We start from the raw sequence: 8464 nt of genomic DNA on the forward strand, positions 1-8464 counted from the left end.
GCTGGCTGACGCGGACAGAGGTGGAAAAGTCCCCGGAGATGCCACGGGGCAGGCCGGGGCTGCCGGCCCCCGCTTCCCGGAGCGGCCCGAGCACTTCCCGGGCTCCCGGGAGGACTTAGAAAATCAGGGCGGGGTGGGGGGTGGGGGTCGCTGTCAAACCGAAACCATGCACGTCATCAGAGAAGGACCGTGACGACGGAGGAATTGTCCGCAGTCTGTCAGGAATTGTGTGCAGCCTGTCACTTCCGGCCCAGAGGGTCTTTCTAAGGCAGACGGACAGACAGAGCCCACAAGTCGTAGAGGAAAGGACCGAGCCGCTTGGCCGCGGAAAAGTTTACAAGACAAAACGGGTCTCCCTCCGCACGGGGCCACAGCAAAGCCCAAAGACGACACAGGGGGGGAGCATGGGTGCAGATGCACGTGTGGTGATAAGAATATGGATTTCAGCAGGGCTTCCCATCCTCATCAACAAGCAGAAGCACCCAAATGGTGGGGGTTGGGGGGCAGAGACCTCACAGCCATTCCCTCCACAAATCGAGTTCCCCGGGACATCCTCACAGCGCCGTGCTGTGAGTGTGTGTGGGTGTTTAAAATGGAGTAAATGTGGACGTGGAACTGCTCCGTGAAACCAAAATAACAACAGTCGTAGATCTTCTTTGGTCATTTAGAAAATTCTTTTTTTTTTTTTTTTCCCAGCGGTGCACGTATTTCCCTTCCAAAAAAAGAAGAACGGGAAAGGAGATGTTAAAGGCAAGCAGAGAGAGGAAAACTGTTGCAAAACAAAAGCTGAGCTCCCGTCCGAGGGAGGCCTCCTCCATTGGAGGCCTAGGAAATCATTCTGACAAAATGGAGGATCTCTGTCTTTGGTGTCGATTCCCTCAGAGGTCAAGAGAAACCTTTTCCAATGTCTTTATCAGGAGGAGAGTAGAAGTTAGAGAAAAGTATCCTTTCGAGAGCGAGAGAAACAAATTCTGATTTTTCATCAGCTTCCCTCCGATCTTGAAACTCATTGACTTGATTCCATTCTGTCGACGGAAATAATCCGGAACCAATCTATCCGTGAAAATCTGGGTGAGTTTATTCTGACCTAAAATGTGAGGACTGTGGCCCGGGGCCTTTCTTCCCGAAGGAAGAAAGGGCGCCCGGGAAGTGGGGTGTACAGAGTGCTTCTAGACCCCCAGAGAGGACGTTTCACATAGGATCGAAAGGTCCCTTGGACGATAGTCGCCAGACTGCTCTGTCGGCACAGCGATCGACAGACACTGCTGGGTGGCAGGTCTGTTGTCTGGGCCTGGGTGGTCACAGGTGAGCCGGATGGTCAAAGGTGAGCGCAACCATCCGTTCCTAGCCTAAGGAAAGATGCCTCTCCTTCAGGAAAGGCCCGAGCACGGGGAAGCTGCTCCTTTCCCTTAAGGGCATTGGTTCTTGCCGTAGGAAATGTTTAAAGCGGATCTACGATGCGATGCGTGCTCGACGGCCACGTCAGGCCCTTTTGGAAAAACACTGTCAGGCCGAATTAGGCCGACACCCAATGGCTTCCTCATAGACTCCAATAGATCCTATCGCTCGCCATTTCTATCTGTCCACTCGTTCCAATTTTAGGCCACTTGACCACGAGCAGACCTTTTTCTCAGATTTTTTTCCTGTGAGACTTTGATCACCTTTTCACAGACAAAGCGATCTTTACTTTTTAGGCCCTCTTGCCTGAAGGCAGCCATCTCACTTTCCTTGAACACAAAGATGTTTCCCATATTCACTTCTGGTGGCTTTTTGTTTTGTTTTGTTTTGAGGACGATGAGCCCTGAGCTAACTGCTGCCAATCCTCCTCTTTTTGCCGAGGAAGGCTGGCCCTGAGCTAACCTCCGTGCCCATCTTCCTCTATTTCATATGTGGGACGCCTACCACCACGTGGCTCGCCCAGTGGTGCCACGTCCACCCCCGGGATCCGAACCAGCGAACCCCGGGCCGGCGAAGCGGAGCAGGCACACTTAACCAGCGTGCCACCGGGCCGACCTAGTGGCTTTCATCACATTTGTTAAGTAGAATTTTTAACCCTCACGAACCTTAATTTTGGTGAAAACTAAGAAGTCAGCAATTAGGAACTGTCCTTCCCATGAGCATTCTGTCGCTTGGCCAATTTCTAACCACTTGGCAACTTTTAGAAACATGGGATTTCATAGGTTTATCTTTTCCTTCGCTTTATTTGATTTCATCTCACTTTAGTTTTTGGGTGAGGAAGATCGGCCCTCACAGAGCTAACGCCTGTTGCCAATCTTCCTCTTCTTTCTGCTTGAGGGAGAGCGGGCCCGAGGTAACACCTGCGCCCCACTTCCTCGATCTTGTGGACGGGATGCCGCCACAGCCCGGTGTGAGGAGCGGTGGAGGTCCACGCCCGGGATCTGAACCCGAGGACCCCGGGCTGCCAAAGCTGAGTGCAGGAGCTTAACCACTATGCCGCCGGGCCGCCGTCCCCTGTCAAAGCTTTTAATAAAGCACGAGACGTGTTCCTCGATAGACCCAAACGTCTTTTAGTTTCCGTATCCTCACAAACCCAAAGTAGATAAACTTCTATTTAGCCACTCACGTCTCAGGTTCTATCTTACTCGGAAATGATCTACATCATCAAGGAAATTGTTTTTGTCTTAAGTTTGGCACCCGAGCTAACGACTGTTCCCAATCTTCCGTTTTTGTTTTTTTCCCCCCTCCCGATTTTTCTCCCCAAATCCCCCCCATGACATAGTTGTCTACCTTAGTTGAGGGCCCTTCTAGTTGTGGCATGTGGGACGCTGCCTCCACACGGCCCAACGAGCGGTGCCGTGTCCATGCCCGGGATCTGAACGGGCAAAACCCTGGGCCACCGAAGGGGAGTGTGTGAACTTAACCACTCGGCCACGGGGCTGCCCCCGTCCGTGGACTTTTTTATCACCTGATTTCACCTCGCAAAACTTCAAAGCTTCAAGTTATCAGAGAGGTTTGGGAAGTTGTTTTTATTTATTTAATTAATTTATTTTTCGAGGAAGACGAGCCCCGAGCTGACACCTGCTGCCAATTCTCCTCTTTTTGCCCCGGGAGAGTGGTCCCGAGCTAACATCCGTGCCCATCCTCCTCCCCTTGATAGGCGGGACGCCGACCACAGCGTGGCTCGCCAAGCGGCGCCACGTCCGCACCCCGGATCCGAACCAGCGAACCCCTGGCCGACAAAACGGAACGTGCGAACTTAACTGCTGTGCTGCCGGGCTGGCCTTTCGGGAAGTTCTTTTCAGGACACAGGCCATAAACTAGAATCACCGCTACAGGTTTATCGGAGCGACATCAGCGTTCGTGGTGGATTGAGTCATCCCCTCTGTCTCTCCCCTCCAGGGGACAACCAAACGGACGTCTATCGACCCACCCACCAAGGATTCCCCCCGCATGGCACAGCAGGATGCCTGAGAGATCCATGCAGCCCTACAGCGGCAAGGCACATTCGCACAGTCAAAATTCAATGGCAGAGACAAAACGTTAAGGTCAGCGAGAGGGAAGAGAATAACCGGCCCAGGAGCAACGGTGTGAAGAACATGGAGAAGACGGGTCTAGACGCCGGGGTCCCCGGAGCAGCGATTTCATCAGAGGCCCGCGAACGTCCATGATCTCCACATCACGTTTATGGCCGACTGCGTGTGTGGGTCCTTTGGAATCGACCAGGCTACCATCTGGGCCACTTTGGGACATCGTGTCCAGCTGCCCCGAGCGGTGGAGCTGTCGTTCGAGTGTAAGATGGGGCCCGTCCGGGGAGAGAATGGGGACGGGGAAAGGGAGGCCGCGGGAAGTCACAGAGTCTGAGGTGTTTGGGGGAGACCGACTCTTCTAAAGTGGAGGCGATAGAAGGAGAGCAGCAGGATTTTTGGATTTTTGTTCCCTCAGTTAGGTATCTGGGTCCGGAGGAGAGTGGGGCAGGGGGGGGGTCGTGGTGGTGGTGGTGGTGGTGGTGGTGGTGGTGGGTGCGAGGCTGAGGCAGGGCTGGTGTTTCCTTTCCGGGTCAGGTGAAAGAGCTCCTCCAGTGGAGGTTTTTGGACAAGGGGTCTGGTCTGGCAGGATGGGAGGTTGCGGGTCGAGCCACAGGGGAATCTGTCGTAGCTCAGACTCGGGCCTTTGAAGAAATAGACAGAGAGAGGAGTTTTGCTCTGTCTGTCACCGCAGCCGGCACCTCAGCAGCAACAACAGAAGGCTTCCCGAATGAGTGAAGGGGCAGGAGCCAGCGTGCCCCGTGCCTCTCTCAGCTCTGCGCCGGCAGGGAAGGAAGCAGGCAGGCAGGCAGGCAGGCAGGCAGGCCTCAGGGCTACTCCCGTCCTACTGCCCGGTGGTCCCTGTCCCGGCCCCGCCCCCACTCTCCCCCTGACCCTCACCGCTCCCCAGCCCTCTTCTCAGCCAGAGAGGCGATGGGGGGCGGGGCAGTCCCAGAACAAGTTTCCTCTCATCCGCCATCATCTTGCCACCCTGACGACTTGGCCCGAGATCCGGCCTAGGCTGTACCCGTGTGTGGTTTTCCTGTGGACAAGGGGGCCGGTTCACCATTTCGGAGGAAACCCCTAGCCTTCCACTGCCGAGTCGAGTCGGTGGGACTCGCCAGCCTGGGAGGGGGGAGGGGGGAGGGGAGGTCAGGCCCATTCATTCCGACGGGCCTGGTGTCAGGGCTTCATTCAAGTGCAGGAAGCTCTCTCCCATGGCCTCGGGCTCTTTTCCATTGAATGGCTTTCTTCAATTCCCCCACCCTTAGGCCACAGTCCGCCAAGGGCCGGGAGGCAGGGAGGGAAGATGTTGGGGCAGGGTGGCTGTCTGAGAAACTCGCCTCGTCTGGGGCAGAAAGAGTGCTCCCCTCCTTTCTCTAACCCTACTAGACTGCTTGAGGATCACGGACGGTTTGGCTCATCGATGAGCCCTGCGTTATGGGCCCGGCAAGCAAACTCCTAACTGGCAACCCGCTGCTCTAGGCGTGTGTGGGTTTTTTGATCATTCACCTTCAAGTTCGCACGACATTGGTCCGTGTCCCCCGCCCCAGCTTCCCATGGGAAATCCTCCGTCTCTTTTGACAGACTCACTGGCGACTTCACACAGGGCCTGCCTCCTCCTCCTCCTCCTCCTCCTCCTCCTCCGAAGGAAGGAAGGAAGGAAGGAAGGAAGGGGCTGACCCCGTGGCCGAGCGGTTGAGTTTGCACGCTCCGCTTCAGCGGCCCGGGGCTTCGAAGGTTCGGATCCTGGGCTCGGACACGGTACCGCTCATCAAGCCACGCTGAGGTGGCGTCCCACACGGCAGAACCAGAGGGACCATCAAAGAGAATATACAACTAGGTACTGGGGTGCTCTGGGGAGAAGAAGAAGAAGGAGGAGGAATAAAAAGAAAAGAAAAGATTGGCAATGAGCTCGGGTGCCGGTCTTTAAAAAAAAAAAGAGGAAGAAAGATGGACAAACAGGAACGAATCCCACTGACGGCACCTCCAAATGGTGGGGGGTAGGGGGGTGGGGGGGTGGGGAGTGGCATCATCGGGCCAATGGTGACTCTGAGTCGTGATCCTGTGGTTGTGTTATTTGATATTTTATCGAATCGATTTATTATTTTATTTTTGAGGAAGATGAGCCCTGAGCGAACATCTGCCGCCAATCCTCCTCTGTTGGCCGAGGAAGACTGGCTCTGAGCTGACATCCGTGCCCATCCCCCTCTACTTTCCAGGTGGGAAGCCTGCCACACCGTGGCTCGCCAAGCGGTGCCGGGTCCTGCGCCCGGGATCCGGACCAGCGAACCCAAGGCCGGCGGAGCAGAACGTGCGAACTTCACCGCCGCGCCACCGGGCCAGCCCCCGGAGTTGTTTTAAAAATCCAGTAAGGGGCTGGCCCCGTGGCCGAGTGGTTAAGTTCGCGCGCTCCGCTGCAGGCGGCCCAGTGTTTCGTCGGTTCGGATCCCGGGCGCGGACACGGCACTGCTCATCAAACCACTCTGAGGCGGCGTCCCACATACCACCGCTAGAAGGACCCACAACGAAGAACACACAACTATGTACCGGGGGGCTTTGGGGAGAAAAAGGAAAGACAAAAAATAAAATCTTCAAAACTCCAATAAAACTTTGAGTGAAGACGACGAGGAGGATGTGAAACGTATCTCACGCCTCCGAGCCGAGCCGTCCGCTTAGGAAGGGGGACGAGGACCCTTTGTAAGCGATGTCCCTTTTTAAGCACCATTCTAAACCACAGAACAGAACTCCCTCTCCTCGACCCGGAGTGAGGAGGTTCCTGGGTGTGTCAGAGAGGGCCACGTCCTCTGCAGCACGAACAAACCGCCAGGGTTCGGCCACGGGAAAGAATTTCTTCCTCTCCAGGGGGACTAAAAGTCGCCGATGGCAGCGGGCGTAGGTGCTATCCTTCCCGTCCAGGAAAGGCAGGGAGAACTTCAGCCGTGAAGAGAAGGAGGTCTTCCTCACTCCCCGTTTCGGGAGGGCCCCTTTGGCAGGGGAGTTTTGTCTCCTGATTTCAAGTCAGGAAGAAAAGGGAGAGAGAGACAGAATGTCCTTCTCGTGCCAGGTCGGTCTGAGGGGGACCTCCTCTGGTTTCCTCCCTTCCCAGGGAAGGCCGTTCGCTCCTTCTTCTAGAAAAAGCTCCCAAAGCACCACCGCCCAGGATGGTCGACCTACGCCCATCGTCCCTCCTTTCCCAATCATTTCTACCGCGACAGAGGGACAGAGGCCCCGGCCCCATCCCCATCCCCACCCCCACCCCCATCGCCTGCCTCCTTGATGGCCAAAGGAGCTGCCTCTGAGAATGGAACGGGGCTTGGAAACCTTCTAGAGGGGCGACTCTCACCTGCCTGCCTGCTGGGAAAAGCACCACGCTGTCCATCGGACTGCTCTTTTGGGCAAACATAGGCATGCCACATAGCGATCGACAGCTATGGTGGGGGGGGGTGGTGGCGCGGTGGTGCCCAGGATCCACGACACGGGACGGCTGTGGAGCACGACAGCCCTAAGACCTTGAGGGAGACGGGGTGGCGCGTGAATCCTTTCGGAACGAGAACGACAGGAAACGCTGACGGGGACGTGTTCTCGTCTCTTGAACACACCAACGCCTCGCACGGTGTCTGACCCGGGGTGCCTCTGACTTTTGTCATCAGAGACGATCCTCTCGACCGCCCCTCACGCTTTGGGGAAAAGGGGAGAGGGACTCGGTAGCACGGGAGAAGCCATCCATCCGCCCTTCCTTTCCGTCTTCACGTGGAAAACGAGGAAGCCGTCCAGAGGAATGGAACACTGACCCGGGCCAAAGCGTGGCCCAGCCTGAGCCTCCAAAACCTTCTGCTAAGTGAGAGGTGCCAGACATCCAAGGCGACCTACGTTGCGATTCCATGCAGAGGAGAGAGCTAGAACGGTCCAACCCTAGAGGGCGACAGCAGATGGCGGCGGCGGCGGCGGCGGTGGCGGCGGCGGTGGCGGTGGTGGTGGTGGTCGTGGTGGGGCAGATCCGGGAGTGGGGCCGTTTTTTCTTTTGGAGGGAGGGGGTGGAAACGGAAACCTTCTGGAAATAGATAGCCGTGACGGATGCGCCACCTTGGGGAGAGAGACTCCCGAAGGCCACTGGCTTGTGCCCCATGGAAAGGATGGATTCGGTGGGATGGGAATTCTACCTCCGTGTAGAGCGTGTGGTAAACCACGAGGTGGGTGGGTGGGTGGGTGGGTGGCCTCCCTGCCTCGCCTCCACCTAGACGTCCACACACAGAGACCGACGAGGGAGGGAGGGAGGGAGGGAGAGAGACAAGACGGACAGAGGCCAAGGCCGAGGCCGAGGCCGAGGCAGTGAGCGAGTAAGTGATCGACCCTGGCCATAGGGATTCCTCAGAGGGCGTCTCTTGGCTCCCCAAATGAAGAATGTGTGCGGAGATCGAGAAAGATCACCGACCTAGGAGAACCAGCAAGACTTCCTCACCTGCAAGAGAGCCGCTGGGCCCCTGCCGTCCCTGCCACCGCCACCCCTACCCCTCGCCTTTGGCAGCAACACCAACGAAAGGCAGGCAGACGAGTGGGAGAGTCGTGTGGTGGTGTCCCCCAAGGAAGGTGGGTCCATGCCGACGAGCGGTCGTCGGCGTGTGGAAAAGCCAGAGGCGGGCTGACTAGAAGGAGGGCGTCCTGGGGGAAGGGGCCAGGGTGTGAGGGAGAGAGGCAGGCCTGTTTCTCTTCCCCTGTTGGTCCCAAGTCAGGGGCCCAAAGGAGGAAAGCTGTCCATTCCTTTCCGACTCGGACGGTTCGGGCGGGACCGACCGATCCCCGCGGCGGCGCGGTCGGGGCTTTCTGGACCAGAACCCCTCTCTCCGTCGCCTTTCGACCACACACACGCTTTAGAGGCCAAGAGAAAATGGATCGGGTCTCTCTGTCTCTCTCCCTAGAAAACAAGGGCCGGGGGCCGAGCCCGTGGACGAGCGGTCAAGTACGCGCCCCCCACCCCG

General features: G+C 57.1%; 1 long non-coding RNA gene across 5 annotated transcripts in view; it reads left to right on the forward strand.

Moving 5' to 3' along the window:
* The window catches only part of LOC139046384 (uncharacterized), a 118549-nt gene that overhangs the window by 398 nt on the left and 109687 nt on the right, over positions 1–8464 (forward strand). Inside the window, exons 2-4 of one of the 5 annotated variants that reach the window (XR_011506372.1) lie at positions 697–3751; positions 5073–5328; positions 5606–7677. This is a non-coding gene — a long non-coding RNA (uncharacterized lncRNA). Of the gene's footprint in view, positions 1–696; positions 3950–5072; positions 5479–5605; positions 7678–8404 lie in introns of those variants that run through there. The other 4 variants (XR_011506370.1, XR_011506369.1, XR_011506371.1 and 1 more) reach the window with 4 other exon arrangements.

Source organism: Equus asinus, chromosome 10 (assembly GCF_041296235.1).
Source record: "Equus asinus isolate D_3611 breed Donkey chromosome 10, EquAss-T2T_v2, whole genome shotgun sequence".
Taxonomy (NCBI): Eukaryota; Metazoa; Chordata; class Mammalia; order Perissodactyla; family Equidae; genus Equus; species Equus asinus.